The sequence below is a fragment of the Periplaneta americana genome, chromosome 3 (genome assembly GCF_040183065.1).
Source record: "Periplaneta americana isolate PAMFEO1 chromosome 3, P.americana_PAMFEO1_priV1, whole genome shotgun sequence".
NCBI classification, from domain to species: domain Eukaryota; kingdom Metazoa; phylum Arthropoda; class Insecta; order Blattodea; family Blattidae; genus Periplaneta; species Periplaneta americana.
The window spans coordinates 96,804,403-96,829,040 of record NC_091119.1 but is presented as its reverse complement, the minus strand read 5'-3'; the positions used below and the strand labels follow the sequence as shown (position 1 = coordinate 96,829,040).

Genomic DNA, 24,638 nt, shown 5'->3' with positions numbered 1-24,638 from the left:
AAGATAATTTAATTACAGTGTGTCCCACTTAAAACACCAATAAAATAAATGCTTATAACTCCAAATGTATATGGCAAAGAGAAATATATCTAGTCAGGTTTGGTAGTGCAGATCTTAAAATTTATGTAACAATGTAATAATGGTTGTCATGGGGAAATGAATAAATAACAGCAAACTAATTCTGCAAAACTAGCCATGTGGACTGTTCAATAGAAAGTCTTGTGTGTTCTTTGGTTAGCAGAAACGAAGTCTCTGAAGCATGTTCAATGCCGATTTCAAAGATATAATCCCATTCCTGGCTATAAGAGAATAATGGCCTGGTTGCAAAGTTGAAGCAAACAGGAAGCTTATTATCAAGCAGTGGTAAGCATGCTAAGAAAAGTGTTTCTGAAGAGAACATTGAACTCGTACGAATCTCCTTTACAAGAAGCCCAAGAAAATCAATCCGAAAAGGAAGTTTGCAACTCTAGATTCCTCACAATATTGTTCATGATGTTCTACACAAAAGACTCTGTCTTCGAGGATACAACATTCAAATCATACAGCAGATCAAGCACGGTGATAAAGATAAGAAGCTAAGTTTTGCTGAGAGCGTTTTGGACAAAATTGATGAAAACGATTGGTATTTATACCATGTGTGTTTCTCTGTTGAGTCAACTTTCCACATATCAGGAAAAGTCAACAGACCCAATTGCAGAATCTGGGGAAGTGAGACTCCGTTTTTTGTGTTTCAACATCAACGCGATTCAACAAAAGTTAATGTCTGGTGCGGTTTATTGAAAGATCGTGTGATAGGTCCCTTAATTTTTGCTGAACCTACAGTGACTGGTTCAACCTATCTAGATAATGTTAGAGTTGTATGTCGTGCCACAGCTTCCTATAGGAACCATTTATCAGCAAGATGGCGTCCCTCCACACTTCGCATTGAAGTCTCTTAATGACAATTTTCCCAGACAGTGGATTGGCAGAGTATCCGCCAAGGTCACCAGATCTATCACCCTTGGACTATTTTCTATTGGGATTCGTCAAGGATCAATTATACAGAACACCAGTGGCTGACCTCGACGATTTGAAGCTCAGAATCCGCCTTGCAATTCAATATGTCACTACTGATATGCTGAGGAATACTCGGAGAGACGTGGGAAACAGGCTCGACAGCTGCCGTGCTATTAATGGTATTCATGTTGAAGTGTATTGAAATTGCAACTCTTTAGGTATTAGAAAATGTGAACAGTTTCAATTAAATAAGTTTTACATTAGAGCTGTGGACTTTTATTTTATTGGTGTTTTAACCCTTTCTTACCTATAGATACCATACGGCAATAATTAACTTTATAGCATTTATATACTTGTGTGTTACATATGAAGGTAAATTTTGCTGGATAACTTCTATTTCAATACATTTTCATCAATATAGTTTTGTTTCAAATGTTGGCACTCCGTAACTTGGTCACTGAATTGGTCCTAATACAGCTATTTGTTTCAACATGGATTGCTTGTAAATTTAATTTGGGTTAGAAAGGGTTAAGCGGGACACGGTGTATTATTTATTAGTATTAGAAGAACTTGGAGATATGAATAACTATATAATATCTGTACTGATGAATTGATGATGTAAGAAATGTGGATCAGTTCTTGTAGTTAATACATTGTCACACCTAAGAAAGTTTTGCACCACCTGGATTTTTGAGCAACCAGGTTGCCTACGACTTAATGAGAGGTTGGGAATGAAAATACGATCCTTCTGAAACTAAAAACATTATTTATTGTGAAATAAAAGCAAAACAATAATAAGAAACACAAATGTGTGCAAAAAATGCATCCGCTTGTTAATCTTGGAAATCAAAAACTCCTCCTTACTATCGCGTTACTTCGCATGCTATCTACAAGGTGGTCGATGTTGTCTTCGTCTATTCTGTTCCACTCTTCGATCGAAAAGTAAATCATAATAACGTTTTTTGTACATCAGCATCAGTAATCAGTCTTTATCGTTTGTCAAAATCGTTTACAACATGCCACATTATTGTACCACCATTGTAAAATATTAACATGTCAACTAAAACACCATGACTTCTGTTATGGAGACATAATTTGTGCAATGAAATTTATACGAGTATAGTCAGGGGCAGCTTACTTCATACCCTAAGGGTGAAACCTAACCATTTTTCCCCCCATTACTACATACACTAGTGGATTGTGGTGATTTTCTAGTTTGCAGTTTGAATAGTCTTTTGCCAACTTCGTTTCGAATTTCGATACTGACAAATACTACAAATGGTAGTGATTTTGTAACTGTTAAGTTGGCGGCTAAGACAGACGTCGGTAGGCCTACTGGAATGTCATGAAATTAAAATTGAACTTGATTTCTGAGCCGGGTACTGGAAGCTAATGAAATTTTAACATACTAATAATTAATTAATATAAGTATTAATGTTAATACATAATAGTTATTTAAGTGTTGCGTTGTGGTTACAATTCAAGACTACAGTCAGGTAAGTGTAAATAAATATAAGATACTTGGTTATGATAATGCAGGTAGGTGATCGATAGAAATGTCATTTCACATTTTAATGAATTCCTTTCGTGTTTAGATTTTTATTACAATAATGTCAAAGAGAGGAAAAAACATGACAGCGACTCCACCAAGAAAGCGTAAAGCGTGCTGTGAGAGTGGGGATAACTTTCCTACTGGCGTTCGGTTCTTTCAGATTTAACCGAAAGAAGATAATGAAGAAGGAATTATGCTCACGGAGACAGCAATTATAACTAGAATAGCAAAATTATTAGGAGTAAGTGTTCTTAAACATACATTTCATGGTTATATTCGGTTTTCGGAGTTAGTACTAATAATTTCATGTGGTCAAACAAAATATATTTTTAGGTTAGGTCTCGTGAATCAATTGTTTAGTCAAATCAATGAATTTCATATTGTCAGACAAAATATCTAACATGTTGATTTCTTTCTAGTATAGTTTGCCTACGAAACTATGTTAAAAATTATTGAACTATTTAGAATAACCTTCCAACATAAAGGTAAAGTACGGTAAGTAAACAACTCATTCAGTACCTAGGATCGTGATTTTACTTCATATGGTGATATCTGGTAACAGTTGGAAACACTGACAAGATGGTAATATTTGCTGTTTAGGAACTGTTCTTACGTGACCCTCATTATATCATGAAACAATCTGCCTTGCAAAAATATTTAATATATCACTGCTTTCATAGCAACCCATTTTTCATAAATTTGATGTTATTTCTTTAGTAATTATTTTACAATTCTGTAGTACAAAAATAGTGTATGAAACACTTTTGTAATGTTATACAGTTATAGCATTCGTAAAAGTTAGGAAACTCGCCTCGTCCATGTCCTAAACATTGACTCATGCAATACTATGAAGTATTGCATTATAAACTAGTTTCATAATATACTATTTTTCGGTAAGCGTACTGGAAAGAACTTTAAAAAATAGTAATTGAAAACAACACTTCCCGTCTTGGTGTGCTAACAAAGTATTTAACGATTTATTGCAGGAAGAATCTTCAGTTAAAGCATGCAAGCACATATGCATTTGTATCACTTTTTCATCGGAATATTAATAAATGAGTGACGATACATATTCTTAAACGAACTTTTCTTTTGCATTCCCAAAGCGATTTGCATCACAATTGATGTAGGTATAAACTAGGCCTATATAATAATATTATGTTACCGGAAATGCATGAAAACATTATACAGAATCTCTGGGAATTGCATACAACGCCTAAAACTCGTTCGGAAAAGTATAACATGGAAAACGTTTTATACTTTTCCTAGGCATTCCGTAGACTGTCTGAAGTAATCCAGGCAAAGCTTAAATTTTAACTCTTGAGATTTACCAACTATTTTTTCAACGACTATTATAATACTTTTACTACGTCATACTACTTTTGACCAATAAAACGGTACGAAAGGACGTCTTTCAATTAATCATAGCTGCTTATCGCACAATTTTATCACTTCCCGAGCATTTGTTTCTTTGTTTGCCAATATTTCAAACTACAAATTCTTTACGGTACTATAAAACATATTTTGCGATCGTCGTTTGTTTCCCGCATAGATAGTCGACTGAAAATGGCGGCTCCGTTCAAACGTTTTGGTGAAGGTAACATTAGTGAAATATAATTTCAGTAAGTCAATTAATATATATTTTATTTGTATTAGAGTACTTTATTTCTTCCGATCATTAGATACTTTCTTCTGTTTTATCACCTCCCTACCATTTGTTTCTTTATTTGCCAACATTTCAAACTGCAAATTATTTACGGCACTATAAAACATGCTTTGCGATCGTCATTTGTTTACCGCATAGACAGGCAACTGAAAATGGCGGCTCCGTTCAAACGTTGTGGTGAAGCTAACATTAGTGAAATAGAATTATTTCAGTAAGTCAATTAATATTTTATTGTAATAGAGTACTTTATTTCTTCTAGTCTTTATATACTTTCTTCTAATGCTGTAACAGTCAATTAAATCCCACTCTAGATAAATCAAAACCTCCAGTGAGATTACTGTTGATAAAACTTATTTCAAGGGATGGATCAGTAAGAAAATAAAATAATAAGTAAGGTACTTCATTGTCAAATCTTTCACCATTGCAATTTCTATTAACCAAACAAAATCTATTCCCTGTCAATAATAATGGAAATAAATTAAATAAGTCATAGTTGTTGTCGTCAAATGAAATGAAAGGAAATGTACCTCTTGATAGCAATAATGAGAAACATTTGAAGAATAGGTACGTAAATAACAAGAACCATTGATCGATCAACATGAACTTTACTGTTGCCACTCTAGCATGCCTTTCTGTTAGAATTATGCCAATAGCATTTTAAAGATACGTTTTTTTTATCATAAACAATAATATTTGTAAACACTACACTACACGAACAGTTACACATACACTCACCCTAGTACACGACATAACTCTCAACAGATACACACAATGTACAACGTGGCCCGTCTAAGTGGTGTGCAACTAGAAAATGGGTCACAGTCCTGCCATCCATCCGCTATATGCGGAACCCGAATCACGTAAAGTGATACATACATACATACATACATACATACATACATACATACATACATACATACATACATACATACATACATACATTACATAATTTGTAAAAGGAGTTACAAAAGAACAAGAATCGTTGAAAATATTGTTCATTAAATGTGATTTTTATTATTCAGAATAAAGTAAAGAGTCTGTAGTAGATTTTTATACTCTACCTAAGGAGCTTTAAGGCATTACATTTAATGCCTAGGTAGTACAGTATATGGAATTCATAGAATTTAAAAAACAGCACAATTTCATACATTGCTTAAAAGTTATAGAATATTTTATACAGTGTCTGGGTATTCTGTAAAATTCCTGGACTTCATACAATGTAGGTAACATAGTACTGTACTATAATACTGATACATCCTAATCGGAATAATTAACAACTGTAGAATCTCTCTCCTTCGTTCCCAAAAGTTAACAATATGCTGGGAAAATTCCGATAATGAAAAGCCAGTTTGCATGGAACACAGCGACCAAGTTTTGTTATCTACGCTGCATTCAGTACAAAACGGTGCTCAGTAGGCATGTAACAAAAATATTCAGCGCGCTACGCTTTAAGCTTTTTTTCCCCTCCCCATTTCCTAGGCAACGCATTATTCTCCGTCTGGCCAATCGTTTCTGGGTACGAGCATACGATCGTTTCTCAGCAATCAATGCGTAAAATGAATCATTTACCTATTAAAATGGAGACCTATTTAATTCAGGTTCCTGTAGGTGGACTCACCTTCAATCCCCAGCCTGCAGGGCGGTGTCAGGAACCGTCTGCAACAATACGAAAATAAAGTTCATAAGAAAAGTAACAAGGGATTCGTAGCATCCGTGTAATTGCGTGAAACATTTATGCTTTCTGTTGGGTGTTATTTTACTATTTAGATTTTTAAAAAATTAGTTCTTATTTATAAGGAGTGTGGATGTGATTGAGAGTGAAATAAATTTAACTTTTTTTTTTATTTCAAATACAAAAACAATATTTAAAAAACACAACTTGCTGAAATTATGTGTATGGTTGTATGATTTGTAACAATTTTTGTGATGAGTGCGTAAGAATAATGTAATTTTTAGTTTAAAATTGGAAAACAAAATCTGTACGAAACAATTAACACATTTTTAGCTTCAGAATAGCCTACTAGCCAATTAAAGAAATGACACTTCTGAATAGTTCATTCTCTATCTGTAATACTCTTTTACCCTGAAAACTAAAGAAAAGAAGTATTTTACTAACAACGTCAAATTAGTGTATCTCTGAAAATATTGAGATTAGGACACTTGTTTATATGACTTTTTTGCTCAGAATGTCTTCGGAAATAAGCTCCATAAGTGACGGTAAATTCTCGTGAATCATCCTGTATAACAAAAGTGGTCTGGATTATTTATGCATCCTCGATGCGACATGATAAATACCTTCTTACTGAACTAAAAGCTCTTAACATTCTACTCTACAATAAAGCTTCAAACTGATTTCGTTTCATTTCCAGATGAAACACAGACTAATGAAATGTGAGAGGAACGAACGGGATGAGTAAATGCTTACGAAGATAAGATAAGATAAAAGATAAGATATGTATCTGACCAAGGGATGGCTGACATTTCTATGTCCCACAAATAAAGATAATGGCAAGGCTGGACATTATTTCGCTCTAACTTCCTTATGCGCTTGCACTCTCTATCAGCTAAGAAACATTCGATGTCCTCGGTTTTTACTATAAACACTTTAAAAATATTTTGAATACATTTAGTGTTCATATTCTAACATACTAAAATTATATAGGCTATGTTAAAATATTACGGTTTAATAATTACGCTATAAACTGTCGCAATATAGTGTAAGAAAATGAAAATAACAAAACAAAAAAAAAAAAAATGGTACTTGATATGAACCTTCTGGCTTTGAATTTGATTTTAGCATGCAAAAATACCCTAAAACATTCAAATTTTGGAGGCAGTAATTTCATCTCTGACTAGTGTAATTAATGAATACGAAGTGAACTTAAATAGGTATTATTATGCTAATTTTAGTATTAACACAATTGAAGAGTCCACTGCAAGAATGATGGATGTCATTTGGAATACTTTTGCAGGAGAAGTGATTGAAAGTTTGAAATGCTTAGCGCTCAAAGCTTAACTGTGATTTTCCGATCATTACTGGACAATGACTATCAGTGTTAATGCCATGTAACTCTCTATGTACATTCTATATGTCTTAAGCTATGTATTGACAGTCTTGGTTCATTTTCGACAAGAAAGTGACATCCATCATTCTTGCAGTGGACTCTTCAATTAAGATCTTAGCAATCACAGATAGTTAACATATTTAGTGATTACGTGACAGAAAATCAACTTGAATGTTCAATAAAGTTGTAATGAGAATTACGAGTGTGCAATACATTTTCTAACTTACTGACTAGATTCCACGGCAAATACTATGACAAAGGCTATCGATATGTTCTGTGGGAAACTTTAGAATTTATTAATGTTATTTATGGAATAAAATCCCTGTATGACATTATAAATGGAATCGTAAGATTAAATAATTTTAAATTTTCTGACCATATGAAAACTACAGTAGACGTAAGACAAGGATGCGGCTTATCACTACAACCCTTGAACGTATACATAGGCTAAATGAGGTAAATAGTGACTGCAAGAACACGAACCCTAAGGTATTACAGTATTTCAGCAAAGTGTTTAAATGCATTTTCATGCAGACGAACAATTTGCATAACTCAATTTGAAAATAATCTTCATAAAACACCCACATGTCTTTAACATTAGTAGAAAATATTGAATTAAATTCTCCATAAACAACAGAAAATCTATGGCGATATAAGGCAAAGAACAGCTGAAAGCCAAGGTAGACAACCACAAAATAAAACAAGTTAGAACCATGAAATATACTGTATTTGCACAACTATGTTTGGTAAAATAGATTTAGATAAATAAATATAATAAAGCAAATGAAATTGCTAGAAGAAATTTAGGTAAAACCATATCAAGATCTGTTCTACTTAGACTTACAAAATCATAGCAAATTCGATACTTTGTTTTGAAATGTTGGCTTTGAGAAAGATAGATGAAAAAAGGCTAGAGGCATGAGATTTCTCAGATTCTTAAGATGAGTTAAAAGTAGGTGCCATGAAAATAATTAGAGAACATAACTAATGTAATTGCAGACATAAAGAACAGAAACTACTGAAAAAATCATGTAGACCGAATGGATGACATAAGACTCACAAAAATAAATCTCATGTTCCAAAAGAAGCCTTGGTCAGAACAGATCTGAGCCTCGGATCTGGCTTTGGAGGCCTAGACCCTGATCAACACAAGAACGATATTCTTACTACCCTTAATATGAGGAGGAATGCACATTATTTAGTCAGAATACTTCTAGCTAGTTCTCTCCTTGAGGATTATGAAAACTTATGTGATGTCACACCACACAAACAGCCCCGTGAAATCACAGCCATCTAGAATCTAGACTAGTTTAGACTAGACTAGACTAGATAGACAATGTTCCTCAACCGCCTACCGGGTCCTTGCATCAGTTATATCGGGTCGCGAGAAATTCTCGTGGAATTTGTCATTTTACTCTTCTAAGCATTTTTAATATTGTTATGAGAATAATTTTCGTAATTGTGTCGAAAAACGCAAGTCCAGGTCGTCTCTGAACTCTGAATTCTAACTAAATAACAACTGTGCAGCACACGTCTGTGACCAAGCCACTTATTTTTTAACGAACGGGAATTTTTCGGACTTACAAATCTTTCAATATTCGAGAAAGGGAATACCGCTGTTTATGACCGGTCATAAAAATTGCCTGGAAGCCGATTGCAAAAATGGGCAGCGAATCCTCTCTTCTCAAAACTGAAAGAAATGACATCTGTGTTGCACATGTCAGTGACCAATTAGCTGGGCAGTATAAACAATTTTTTTTTTACTTAAATTGAAAATTAAGATAGTCTCGATACTGAAAACTCATAGTGAATACGTTTCTTCACAAGTCGCCTTGCGGTGTATAAGTGCTTCTTCCAAAACTGAGTGTCATGATTTTTTTAAAGTAATAGACATACAGATTTAAATATTGATATGAATAACAGACAAGGGACTTTGCTTAATTTTGATATTAAGAAATTTTGTACTGAAGATGTTTGTAACGCAACAACTAGTGATGCAACCAACCTAAGTCCACAGAGCGATCTGCACGATAAGCAAAAGAAGGGAAAAACTACCAACACACAGAAGAAAAAATTCTACGTTTACTCTTAAGTACATGGACAACCACTTAAAATTTCGTTTCGTACTTGACAGTGACCAATTGCCATGACTTCAGTGTATTATTTGTGCTATTGCTCTGAGAAATGCAGCTAATGTGTATCGTTCCTGGATAGCTCAGTGGTATAACAACATAAAACCATCGCAACTTTTTCGACATCTCAACAAAAAACATTTCGATTTAGTCAACAAACCCATTGAATTCGTCAGGCGTAAAAGAAATCCACTTAAAAAAAGAAAAGGAACTGATTTTCCAAGTTTCAACCACTGGTACTTTTTAAGTTTTAAGATTACGTACACCATACTTAATTATTAATACTTCATTCATTCATAGTGTTCTGCCCAAGGGCAGGTCTTTCAATGCAAACCCGACATTCTCTAGTCTTTCCTATTTTTTGCATTCCTCTTTGTCTCCTCATATGATCCATATATCTTAATGTCGTCTATTATCTTCTACCCCGAACTCTTCTCCCGTTCAATATTCCTTCCAGTGGATCTTGAGTGGATCTTCTTCTTAACCAGTGACCCAGCCAATTCCTTTTCCTCTTTCTGATCAGTTTCAGCATCATTCGTTCTTCATCAACTCTTTCCAACACAGCTTCGTTTCTTATTCTATCTGTCTCTTCATTTCACACGCTCCATCCTTTTCCATATCCACATTTCAAATGCTTCTATCCGCTTCTCTTCACTTCGTCGTAATATTCATGTTTCTGCCCCATACAATGCTACACTCCACACAAAGCACTTCGTTAGTCTCTTCCTTAGTTCTTTCTCCAAAGTTCCGCAGAAGATGGTCCTTTTTCTATTAAGAGCTTCCTTGGCCATTGCCATTCTCCTTTTGACTTCTTGGCAGCAGCTCATGTTACTGGTTATAGTACACCTCAAGTATTTGAAGCTGACCATTTGTCTACTGCCTCATTTAGAATTCGCAAGTTTACCTTCTTTACTTTTCGTCCTATGACCATGGTCTTCGTCTTGTTGATATTTATCTTCATTCCATACTGGTCAAAGCTGTCATTTAGCTCCAGTAGCATATCGCTTAGTATCATCTCCTATTCTGCTAACAACGCCATATCATCAGCAAATCTTATGCACTTTATTCTTCTTCCTCCTACTATCACTCCTCCCAAATTCTGAAAACAGTTCTTCACCAAATCCTCCAAGTAGATGTTGGACAGGGTAGATGATAAAAGGCATCCTTGTCGTACTCCTTTCCCTATTTCACTTCCTTCTGACATTTCTTCTCCTATCCTCACTTCGACTCGTTTCATATAAAAGTTAGTGAATAGCCTCCTCTCTTTCTGAAATTTGGAACTCTTTTCTCTTGTTCCAAAATCAAAGAGTTCATGGCAGAGATGAGCAAGCCTTTGTTGTGATTGTAATAGTGGACATTTTGAACACTTGCTCTTATTGAAAAACAGCGGCAATACAAATTTATGTGATTAGGAACAAATTTTATTGCTACCTACTTTCTCTCTGTCATATCTCTGCAACTAAGGCGTATAGATAATTAGTTCACATACCTTTTTTGTTTTCAAATGTGTAACACGATGCACATGTTTTAAGTATACAACATGACACCCTATTTAGGCTATAGTCTGATATGTGCAACGTGACCGTTTTTTAAACCGCCGCCGGATTATAATTAGAAGATTAAATTTATCCTGTTAATGAAAATAACTTACTGTCGACGAAAAATAAATCTAATATCATAGCCATTTCCTTATGTTTGTTTTAGTATTATCACGATTTCATATTCTTGTAACCATATACAATTAACATAAATGATAAGCGTCGGTGATGTTGCAAGTCACATCGCATCTGGGTCACAACACTTTCACTTTCTTAAACTACAATAACCTAAAGTAAGGAAAGGGCTGGACCTGTCTGTAATTACATGAATTATATAAACTAAGCTATATACAGAAATGAAGAGAGGCAAGCAAAATTCGTTCTTGGACAACCGGGAGGTTGCCGCCGGTTAAAAACTGATTACACTGCGCTACAGTTGCTGTGTCTGCAGAGGTAATTACTACTACTTGGTAATGGAAAACAAATAACTTGGGGTGTTCCGCTCATTTACAACACCGGAGCCTTATCTTCATACATACTCTTTTTCTTTAAGTTTCCACGGAAACTTATCTCTTCACAGACTCCCTCTGCTTCAGGCATCAAGGGTAACGTATCAGCGCAAGAACATTAACTCCATATAAACTATCCTTATTTAGATTTCCTATGGCAACATGTTCGCTAGAGCTACGATTATTTCCGAAGATTCCAAAAGTAATTTTCACTTCATTTAATGAGGGTGCATAGTTAGTCGAATGGCTGTGGCAGCCATTTTCAACCAGTGTGCCACGAATGGACCGCTGGTGTGCCACGAGAAAATGAAAATAGTAAAGGTTGTCGTAGCAAAAATTTGGGGAAAAAATGAAAAGAGTAATAAAAACGAGTCCACAAGATCAACTTTCAATGAAAGCGACACAAGTAACATTCTTTAGAGCCACTGTCGTAGTATAGTATAGTATAGTAGTATACAAGTATATTGTATATAATGCACTACTCAAAAAAAGTTTTGCACCACCTGGATTTTTGTTCAAAACAATTTCTGCACCATCTCAATTTCGATTAAAGTGTGTGGATCACAGTTGACACACCTTATGAACACAAAACACAAATTTTACTGCACAAACAAGCAAATAATCAAAACAAAGGAAATTAGCTGGAAAGTGTTCCTGTTCTAATCGTCAAAATCAAAAACTTCTTCTGGGAGACTGTAGTATCGTGTTACTCCATCCCTTTCATTGCAGCATGCTTGGATCCTCCTCGGCATGCCATCCACAAAATGGTCGAGGCGTTGCTGGTCAAGCAAGTCCCACTCTTCTACAGCGTCTCTCCTGAGGGCTTGTAGGGTGCATGGTGGGTTTCTGCTGCGTCGTACTGCATGTTTCAACATGCCCCAAGCATGTTCAATTGGGTTCATGTCTGGTGACATCGAAGGCCATTCCATTCTTTGTATGCTAGCCTCCTGGATTAAGGTACTGACGAGATGGGCACGTTGTCGTCTTGGAATACAAACCCATCGCCTAAATATTGGCTGTAGAGCTGAACAATGGACTGGAGAATCTTGTCCCGGTACTGGGCAGCTCTCAAAGTAACCTCGACGACGACGAGCGGAGTCCGACGTCCGTACATGATGCCTGCCCAAAACATCCTGCTGGATCCGATGGAGAGTATGCCTGAGTCGTGAATTGGTACATGGTTCTCTCCACACTCTCCTACGACGATTATCAGGCATCAGACAAATCCCGCACTCGTTGGTAAAGAGGACCTTATGCCACTGATCCAAGTCCCATTGCATGTGTTCTCTTGCCCATCTGTTCCTGAAGCCACGGTGCTGAGATTGTAGTAGTGGTGTTCGTGTAGGACGTTTGGAGACTAAATTGTCTGTGTGAAGTCTGTTTCTTACAGTTTGAGTCGACAAAGCCGTCCCAGTTGCCTCCAGGAATGCACTGTGCAGTTCCATGGCATTGTCCTCTCTGTTCCTACGAGCCATAATTCGTAGGTATCGGTCTTCAGCTGCTGTTGTTGACCGAGGGCGACCACTGCGAGGCACGTCTTGGACATTTTGAGCAACACGATATCTTTGACATGTTCTAACGACGCACAGTGGTTCATTTTCCGAATTTCTTGGCCAAAACCTCTGGAGATGTTTGAAATAATTTGAACGTAACGAAGTCGAAACGAATCATAAAAGTAACATAATTAAGAATTCAATTCCTAATAAATTCAAATAAATAGCTATAGTAAATGCTTTTTGGCTTGGATGATCATTTCATTGCTTCTTAGAGTATTCAAAGTTATAGACTATTTTATCTATTTATACATATATCTACCTATATATTATAATATGTGTATAGTACAGTAATTCTCTCACTCGTTAGCATCATAGTCTGCGGAGATAAGGGAGTCATCTTCATCAGAGCCCTGAGTGGACACATATAAATGTGTAGATGCATCTGGAGCTGACAGAAGTGATATTACATTTGCCGACAAACGCTTCAGTTTCTTTCTTTCTTTCTTTCTTTATGAAGTATGGTCAATCAATACCTGCAGATCAGTTTCAGCAGACTTTCCTGTTATTTGAATGGCATTTGTGCTTCTAACACCGTTCTGTATTGCTGGAAAATGTAGGCGTTGGATTTTTAGCCTCGGACCTAATCTGGTTAGAATGGAATTTTGTTAATTGAACTTCAACTAGAATGGACAATGTTTTTACTCCAGATAGAGGTATACAATACTCTGAACTTAATTTATAAGATTTTCTGCATTTTGACTGGTTGGTGTTGAAAATTGTACATCTTTTATTGCAACAGCAATATAAATCTCTCCTGCTTCACGAAGACTCATTTGCGTGGAATATGCGAGTTCTGAAGGACCTAAGTTTTGTCTTAATCCCCGTGCTTTTCGTCTTTTAAAACGTTCACCACTTTACTAAATTCTAGTAATGGACGCTAGACTCTTTATTGCGTTTCAGTAACGCATATTGGAAAACTCGTAGTTTTTCAAGTCATTTCTTATTCTGTGGCAGGATTCTTTCAATTGCCCTATTTGACAGTTGCCATCTGGTTTTAAAATTACATATTAAATGTTTTAATACATTCTTTAGTTCATCGGATGATGTTGCAGGGGAATCGGTTATGATTCTAATGCGATCTCTTAAATAATCATACTTTTCTTCAAAATTAGATGATGAACGTACCTGTAGTAAAGTAAACATTCACGCCTAGTGAAGTTTATGTGATGACTTTCATATCCTGAAAGGAATTACAGAAATAATTCAAATTTTAATAAATTGATGAAGGATTAATATACGACACAACAATTTCTTTTGTCAGCGTATTTCATAGGTAAGCAAAATGAAATAATGCACAAGAAAGCTAAAGGTTTTACCTATTCTTCGACATTGGAACCAAGTCTCTCGACATATTTCTCCCATCGTGACACTTTTCAGTACACCTCGTTCATAAAACTCCGTTTTTTGGGCGTATAGTTACCTGCGCACGACTGATTTCACTTTTTCATCCGAACAGAAGCATTGTCCTCCTAGGAAATTTCTTCATTGGTCCGAAGAGGTGAAAGTGAGACGGTGCAAGGTCTGGACTGTAGGGTGAGTGATTGCCGCCTTAATGATACCTCTGACATTGGGTGGCGTTGCAGCTGTCACCGGTCGGGTGGAACGCTCTTCCTCGGCGGACTTTTTCGAAGAACCTGCACCACCTGGAGATGTTGCTATGGTTCAGACAATCAAGTGCCATACACCTCCAATATTTCCCTGTGGATTTCACTCCAATGTTTTGTTTTTCACAAAAAAAACGGACTACATCTCGCTGCCCTTCACAAGTGAACGATGGTAGAAAACGCGTCATTTTTACTCAGTAGTCACAGCTCGTTTCGCCAGGGTGACATACAATCGAATCATTGCTGTATGTAGTGCAAGTTTCAAACTAACTATCTGCCAAATTTGAACGTCCTAACCAAAATAGTATTCCGTTAAATAATTGTTGTGTGTTACCTTCCGATACTCCCTTGTATTACAACGCAAAGACGCTGTGCGCACTTCAAAACTAAATTCGAGCTAGTGGGCCCAGTGGCAGTTGGGAGCAGACTTTCTTTATTGGTACCTGAAAAACATCCACATAGGTATGATTTGTGATGAGAAACTTGACAGGACCTCGCAGGACCGATAACTTTTAACCTCCGTGAATCCGCCGCTTTCACATTTTCAACCATTATCAACTGATTATATTATTTAATATCTAAATGCCGTTATTTAATTAGGTAATTAATTAAAACTATGTTAAAATATTCTACACACCTCCAGAAATCGAATCCATGCTTCAGCTTTTAGTTTCACATTTATGACACTTCAAAAATGACCTTTCTTTCACCACGCAAACTCAGCAACTGCATTGTCCAAGAGAGACGTATTTTCAGCCATATATTTACAAGCACAGGACTGGAGATGGGAGATAAGATATACGATGTCTACATGCCCTGTCCTTCCTCTTCAACTTAAGACAACAACCAACCCTCCCATATATATTTCAGTTTTGGAGTTTTGGCCAGGAATTCGGGAAAATGAACCACTGTGCGACGTTGCTATGATGTACGCCAACTTCTCGCACCGACAATCCTTTCTGTCACAAAGTAACGATGCTCGCACGAGTAAACGTGCTGATGATCCTTCTAGGCATGTTGACAAACTGAACAGATCACTATTTAATGCAGTTCAGGATTCCAGACACACTGCACTCTACTGACATACCGAAGCCAGAAGCTATAATTCCACTCTCAATGGATAGGTGGCAATATACTATGGCAATATCATTGTCTACTGATCAAGAAAACATAAACATAAACAAAAGCACGCAAGATATGCGGGTGGTGCAAAACTTTTTTTGAGTAGTGTAGTATACAATATAATATATTATACAACATAATAGTAAACATGATACACATTAACTGTAAATACTCTATATATAATATATTCAATTAATTTATTTAACGAAATAAACTTCATTACGGTGGAAAAAAAAAAACATATAATCAGTAAAAATTTGTTTAAGCTAAGAAAATGTTCTTCCTAAGTCACATGACGTTACAGGGAAAAAATAATAAGAGAAATCAATATACAAATTATCAATATTTATATTTTACACAATATATACAAATAATTCGTTTATCAAAACCTATCCAGTTGCAATGAACGAAAACATATATTCTGAGATTATGAAATGCAAATCTTTTACGAACATCACATAACATTTGTTTAAACTAATATAATGTTCTTTCTACTTCATATGACGTTACAGGAGCATATTTATAATACATTACATCATTATTATTTACTGGCCCCATGCGTACCTGTTTGCAATTCTACCTTGCTTACGCATCCATTTGATGTAACAGATGTAGCTATCAGAAAGAACTACTTGATCCGGCGTACGTCTTGGAACGAAAATGCGCTACCTGATAATTATATAACTTTCAACCATTCTATAATTCATCAAAAGGCATTATGGAGCAAAGCAATAAAATATGAAAATATATGTTATGGAGTTCGTTGTTGACACCATGACTCAAATAAAATCAAAGTCAAATTAAAACATCGGAAATTCCGAAAACTCCTACGGGATATGGGGGAAGAAGACCATTTTTTCCATATTATACAGTTGTAAGGTGATTTAGCCTTGGAAGAATGCTTCATTGGTTTTTGGCAAGCGTAAAATAACTTTTATGAAGGAAAATATGCGGTAATTTTCTTTAAGTGCCCGCAAAATTGGCTGCTACATTTGACATTCCTTTCCGAAATTTCAGAACACTTCAACAATTTAAATCGATAGCTTCAAAGGAATAATAAAACATATAGTTCATATGTACAACAGCATCAATTCTTTCCTTTTACGTAAAGATTTATGGAATCAAAATTTATTAGAAAACAAGACATTTAATTTTTCTTACTTACACTCATTTGGCAATATTGTATCTATATGAGATATCAAATTACAATATTACATTGATCTCTTGAATGAACTACAAATAAATTTTCATAACAAACGATTCGTTCAATTTAAAAGATTGAAACTAATTTTCAATTGCATGGATATCATTTTGGCTTAGAAATAATGATAGTAAGACCTGAATTACAATAGGAACTTGTTCAGGGACATCATTTTATTTTTACTAACATTTTTAATATTAACCTGGATATATCTTTGGATCAAGATTGAGAACCGCAAACACTGTTTTACCCCCTTCCACGACTGGAGTTCGATGATACTAGGTATAGGAAGGAAGAAAAGTAGTTCACCTATTTACGTAAACTAGGAAATATCACGCTTTTGAGTTTGATAATTTTCATTAGGTTTTTGTTTAATCAAAATACAGTACTGTATTAACAATGAGTGTTTTTACTTACGAACTGAGCTGTCCATGCGGACGTATTCATTATGCAGTGTACATTATACTGTCTACAGCACATTAGCGTACAATATAGAGAATGAAGTTAAATTGAAAAATAATCATAATATGGCTATTTAAACAAATTTTTGAAAATGGTGACCGTTAATTTCGATACAGGCTTCAGTTCTTTTGTGCGTATTATTGCACTATAGGCTATTGCATCTAATTCCAATTATCAGTTTCGTACTTCGTATCAGTAACTCATGTTGAAATAATTCTATGCCTACTCTATAAAAAAGTACCTTACGTACTGTAAATTCAATCTTCGTTTCTGCCCGATCAGAAAAGATAAAATTACTCAGACATGCTATCTACTGCCGTCCAAGTGGTTATATTGCAGGGTCGTAGAAAGGGAAGAAATCACGTGACAGTTAATTATTTAACGAGGCCCTTTTATTTAAGTTATTTTAAACAATTGTATGGGTATAATATTACGTAGACGTCCAATTCCTAACAGAAATTAATGTTCTCAGAAAAGAGCCTAGACAGCTCAGCCACTAGCATTAGAGAAAAACGAATAGAAACAGGTGGGGGAAACCGGGATGCGACGTAGGCAAATGGACGACAGTACCTGTCCGAAAATAATTCAATATTGAAAGCTCTTTCGTCACGGGAAAACGCGAACATATTTTTGGAACGTACTGTTTACTCTGAACGTAAAGCTACTATGACTGTATATGCGGTCTTGGATCTGTGTGGATGACTGTTGAACTTCATTAGTAGAAGGAGTGGGAGTGAAGTACAGTCAAAAACTCAGGTAGGCCTACAATAAAAATTGAAATAAAAATTAAATGATGTCCCTGTATATCTCTTAAACATGTTTTTTTTCGAAACACAGTATAAAGATCCCGAAGGTGTTAGTATTTTCAAATTGCTAAACAAATTAAAATACGCTAATCTGAGATCTTACGCAGCCAAAATCACAGCATGTATGGCTCCACATTATATTATATGTGAACAATTTTTTACAAAAATGAACCGTGCTACAGATGAGCATCTCACTTTACAATTAAACTTAGCCATATGTAATTTTACTCTTGACTGATCAGTTACTCAAATACCATTTCTCTTTGAATTACTGTTTCGGCTTTGTTCTATTATACTTTATCAGTCACTGTTCAACGAAATTTGTGAAAAATGACGAAAAAAATAAATGAAAACATATGAATAATAATCAATGTGATCAACGTTGTACTTCTAAGATTGCAGTCCGGCACTGTACATTGAATACTGTGGTAAGGGGAAGCGTATCCACCCCCTTTCATCCCTTCTATTTCAATGCTGAGTTTATTTCGTTTTGTACTAGTTCTTCTGCATCCTCTTTCTCCGAGCAAACAAACAAAAAGTGCTATACAAAACAAAAACAATACTGAAATTAGCACATACATTCTGTTTCACTATATAAATAACTAATAAATCAACTTGACTAAAAACTTTGCACAGGTGATGCACTTACTCTCTTTAACACGACCAAATGAGAAAAAGGGCTTGCAAAGTCGCGAACTACAACAAAGGCTGAAAAGTTTTTGACCTCTCTATAGTCGTACTGCAGGTGTAGTAACGGCTGCCCACCCTAGCCCCTGGAGGAGAAACCATCAAATATTCGACGCGCAGAGTCTATTAAACCATCAGAGTATAAAAAATTCGGAATCATTCCGATGGCTCAGCACTACATCGCGGGCTTATCATTCCGCAAACTTTAGTTTGATCTCCGGTATTGATTAGAGTTGAACTTGCACTGGAAAATATCAAAGGATGAGGGTTTTATCTAAGATCCTCCGTTTCCTTAAAAAATATAGATTTAATTCCATCAACATTCCCTATTTCATTCTACTCTTATCCTGATTTCATATCGCTTTATTATTTATATAAAAATTATGGTTTCAGGGTAGGTGTACGAGCTTCGGTGATGCCGAACTTAGAAAGTCCAACCGATTACTTTTTCTTAGTGTTAACGACTGAGCTTCTATTCGAACGGGATGATAGTAACCGGTTGCGGGATCAGAGGTGTTCCTAATACTGGCGAAGAAGGCTAGAGGAACGCTCGCAGGTGAACCTTAACAAAGGACATTTGTCCTGGGTACCTGCGGGATGATAATCATCATATTATAATATACTTCGCACGAAAACATGACGACCTTCCCTCATCCCCTTCACCAGTTAACTGTAGGCACGCGCAAGGGATAAACCCTTAGCCGAGTTGCCAATTCTTGAAGTCATTGTGATTTGCGAACGTTTTTCAAACTGTGTTCCGTGAAACCGCGATTTTCAGAAAGACTATATTATCTTTGTAAATATACCTTAATTTATAATTACTGAAACAAAATTGGTATAAAAATGAACAAACTTATTTTAAAAACACTTTATATTTATATTTTCACTAACATGTTTCGCCTAAATAAACAAAAAATGCAGACTTCTATAATAAGTGTTAAATTCTCATGTTATTGAAGTTCCAGAATTTTATACTTAATTAAGGATGTTGCGCTGGTAAAATTTTCTGAAACTGTGATCATTGAATAGTTACAGAATTTATAGTACGAAAGAGTAAAGTTAGATTTTATCAGCTTCGCCTTGGGTGATAATTTCCACGAACGCATAAAATCTGTTTACTCTAGTGTGCTATACAATATTTTATTCATTACTGGTATGTAAATTTAATTTTAAATTGTAGAGCTTTTCTTTGTAATGTGTTGTTGGCGAAGAAGTTCATATATATTCATTTTACTATTGCTAATATGTTGGTTGTCATGTAGAGAGTGATTTAAAAACATTTAATTCACTGCTGTAAGTTAGAAAACTTTTAAGCAGTGCTGTGAATAATGTCATTATTTAGGTTGCTAAGGACGGTGTTGCTGTTGGCGATATCTCTTTCGCGTACTGTTCACATACTGTTCGGCGAAGTAAATCACGTATAAAATCGTCTATCTTGCCGAATTCTGTTTTAATTTGTTTATTTTCTCTTTAGTTGGTGAACCGTAATTCTTAATTTCTATGCCCATATATCCAACTCCGCCGGTTGCGTCCGATGTTAAGTGATTAAGATTTATACTTATTAAACTGCCTGAACTTTCGATTACTTTATGGATAGAATTTCTAACGTTAGACACAATTTTAACACTTTGTTTTCTTATCTACGCTCCTCTGCAAATAAGATATTCTGTTTTCTTCGACGGTGTTATTTGTTGTTTTTGTCGTGATGGTCCTGGATCTTCAGGTGTATCAGGAGGCCTGGCTGCGGATCATCTGCTCCAACACTCATTAATCATGGCCGGAATAAATTAGACATATTGAAGCGCACAACAGTATAAAACAACACGTCGACAAAGACACTGAGAATGGGTGAAACCCAACAGGTAGAGGCAATGACTACTAGATTTGGCAATGCTGGGATCTATTGTATTTCTGCCACGCGGCTAGGAGTTGAGTAGAGGATGGGGGTTTATGAGAGATTACCAATTCCAAGAAGAGAGGCCGTCATGTTTCCGAGCCAAGTATACTGAACGATCACTGAGTGGGAGACACCCTGCTTTCTCTTCGGGGAGTAGTCTGTGTTGTCTTATAACCGCTACAGACGTTCTTGCGTCTGCTGTACATCTCCAAGATTGAAAAACTGCCCGTAGAGGCGTAGAATCATTTACATATCCGATCTCTACCACACACACACGCGCACACACACACACACACACACACACACACGTCTATATTCAGAATTGAGGTAGCAGAGATAAGATTGCGGAATAAAGGTTACTGGATCTGAAGAAAACTAAAGACTATTGTTACAGCATTTTAACTATATTGAAAAGAATTAAGCGATGTAAAGCGAGTTAAAAAACCATACCATTACTCGACTCTCACATTGCTAATATCAGTCCGTGGAAACAAAATGAATAAGATGCCCGAAATAAGTGGAAAAGCCATGAATAAGTTTGTTGAAAAGATCATAATGGGCCGATATTTGTTAATCCTCGTTTGTAAATAATGGTAATTATAATGATGATCTACAAATTCATTTCACAATGCATTTCCCCTGTGTACTACTATTACGCTAATTTGCACACAAATCTCACCGTCACTTTTATCAAGTACCGGAGTTTTTCTGGCCTTCTTTTGAATTTCGGAACTGTTCTAAGCTTTAATTATCCCATCTACTTACAAAGCGGAGAGAAAGCTTCCCCCTAATGCTTTTGTAAGTTCGCTTCAAGCTGAAATTTAAGTGAATTGTCTGGGAAGAAAGGCGGCCCGACCTCGCGGAAAAATGGAGAACAGAAACAAAGCCTCAGAATCTGTGAGAGAACGTCCCTGCATAAATGTTACCAGGCCACATAAATTATGACGTTACATCCACTTGAACACATCAGATGTCATTTCAAACGTTGCCATGGATACCGTTAACACATTCTCCAGCGTAGCCTATAAGAGTTGACATCGTTCGCAGCAATACATTACGTCAATACGACCTAATGGGAAACTTGGAACTATATGTTTTATTTTTAATTACGAGCGTATCATACAGTACAGGATATTAGTCGAAATATTTATGTAATAAAACATTTTAATGTATTTTAGTTCTTTCCGCGAAGAATGTGGAAACGAATGAGAAGTCACAGCACACAGCCAACTAAAAACTATGCTCATCAGCTCTACTTTTGGTTATATCTGATTGTTCAACATTCTTGTATTTAAAACCAAAGTGGTGGTATAAGGATTAAGAAAGGCGCAATCTGGCTATCTACCAAGGATTGATTAATTTACAGCTGCTTTCTTTTTCCGTAAAAGTGAGTGACTGATTCATGGCAGTTGAAATTCAGGGCATAAGATAAGTACCGGCATGAGCTTTCTTTAACAGTGAATTCTGCCTGTTGTTTTTAATCTGTTATTTAACAATTCAGTATCGACCGCGTGCGTGGATATTTAGCTTCGGTGGAATTATGAAATATATATGGGTTTAATGCCGTCAAATTACTTATCAATAGTCATGCTTTAAACCATTAGGGTATTACATGAAATGGTATATAAAAGCTGACAAACGTTTTCGCCATGAATATGGCATCCTCAGGTCACATCGAAACAATAACACATGATGAACACTTAAAATTATCTGGTTCAAGACAATCGTTAAAATGTATTAAAAATGATATGATAGGCAATTCAGACATACGCCATTTAAAATTATATATTTGACATAAAATTTAAAACCATACAAAACATAGAAAAACAAGCAATGTACTAATAGATAAGTGTATAAATGAATAACATAAATTTTTTTCAGCAATCTTGAGATACAGGCGGGCACAATTCACAAAATAGCGGAACATGCTACGGTATGTAGTTCACTCGTGCTGCTATTTAAGCCCTGTAAAAATATAATGGGGAAGTATAAAACAATTTGAATTGAAAGCTAAGAATGAATGTTAAATTTAAAGTTATGGGTTTTAGTACTTACAAATTTGGTAGAGGAGAGGAGAGGAGAAGCTGACCTGACCACAATGATGCAGCAATTCCGTGGAATTGGTAACAGCGAGATGTTATTTGGTGAGACGAGTCCGAGTATTGGTCAGGTGATTATTTGACATTCTCCTTACAGTTGGGAAAGATCGAAACATATTCCCACCAAGCAATCATACCAAACAGAATTCGAATTCACGCCCAAGCGCAGCCATTGGAACACGAGTCTCCTTCGTTACTCTGTCTGCTTTCCTCTATTTTGTTTAGGGAACTATGCGAACAATGTAGTTTACGTCCAAGTAAATCGTGAATTTGGGAAGTGTACTGTGAAGGAAAGATTGTGTCTCGAGAAGAAGTGACGAAATCGATGTGATTTGCTCATTGATACAACAAGCTAGAGTGCCAGACATAAGACTTTTCCGCGTGTATTCTAAATGTCGTAGTCTCCGGTGCCTCTTATGCAGATCGTTGAGTCGGCTAAAACTATAGAGTATAGTTGGGTCGATTCGTGAACGAATCGTTCATTCCAACGACTAATAATAAAGGATCGTAAAAATCGATTCGTGGTATCAACGAATCGTCGTTCGAAAGAATCGTAACGAATCGTCGTTGAAAAGAATCGTAACGAATCGACATGGTATCGTAACTCACGATTCTATTTACTTGTTTGATGTAACCTGTCAGCGGACATTTCCGAACCGTGCCGAATGCTCCCGAGCGAGAGTGAAATCAAAATACTGCATTTGTTAAGTGTGAAAAATAATGAACACGAACCTGAAATTTGCATGGTTAAATAGAGATGTAATGCAAAAAATGTACTTGATAGTAAGGTTCAGTTGATAAATTACAATTAAGAAACACTATCTTGGATAATTTTGTAGACTAATAGAGGTCATGAAGAATGATTCCAGCCAATGAGATAGAGTAGTCTCTTATTCCATCTATGCGAGAGATGTAGAACGTTTTTGTTCTACCCGTGGTTTGCAAAGTAAAGTGTCCTGTGAGTCGTTCGTTGACGATTCAAAAGAATCGTTGAAATCGCAGACTGGGAAGAATCGTTAACTCGACGACGATTCAAAAGAATAGTTGGAATCGCAGACTGGGAAGAATTGTGAACTCGATGACAATTCAAAAGAATAGTTGAAATTGCAGACTGGGAAGAATAGTGAACGAATCGTTCGAATCGATTCGTAATGTATGATTGAATCGTTGGAATCGACTTCTGAAAAAGAATGGTGTTGCCTAACTCTACTAATTATAGAGTATTCCACCTTTAGAAAAAAGCACTGGTCTTACGGGTCTTGGCTAGTACGCTGTTGCCGCCAAGCTCTCTCCGTTAGTAGAACGAGTGAGGTATAGTATCTCTATCTCACTCTCTTCCTAATACGTACAGCGTTCTAGCAAGTTTATCACACAACATAGGTATGTTGAGTCCGTTGAAATGATAAAAAACCTATTAATGCCACAAGTACGCATTAAAATACAGTTTTAGGGACCTAAAAAGTTACTGCAATTACAAATAATAATAATAATAATAATAATAATAATAATAATAATAATAATAATAATATGCCTAATAATAATAATTCATTCATTCAGTGTTCTGCCCAAGGGCAAGTATTTCACTGCAAACCCAGCATTCTTAAGTTTTTCCTATTTTCTGCCTTCCTCTTTGTCTCCGCATATGATCCATATATCTTAATGTCGTCTATCATCTGATATCTTCTTCTCCTCCGAACTCTTCTCCCGTTCACCATTCCTCACAGTGCATCCTTGAGAAGGCACTTT

The 24,638-nt window shown here is 35.8% G+C and overlaps 1 protein-coding gene across 2 annotated transcripts in view; it reads right to left on the bottom strand.

Moving 5' to 3' along the window:
- Positions 1-24,638, bottom strand: part of Schip1 (Schwannomin interacting protein 1) — a 410,317-nt gene that overhangs the window by 307,781 nt on the left and 77,898 nt on the right. For both annotated transcript variants that reach the window (XM_069821042.1, XM_069821046.1), the window contains exon 2: positions 5,833-5,870. The gene's annotated coding sequence lies outside the window, so the exon portion shown is untranslated. The remainder of the gene's footprint in view (positions 1-5,832; positions 5,871-24,638) is intronic.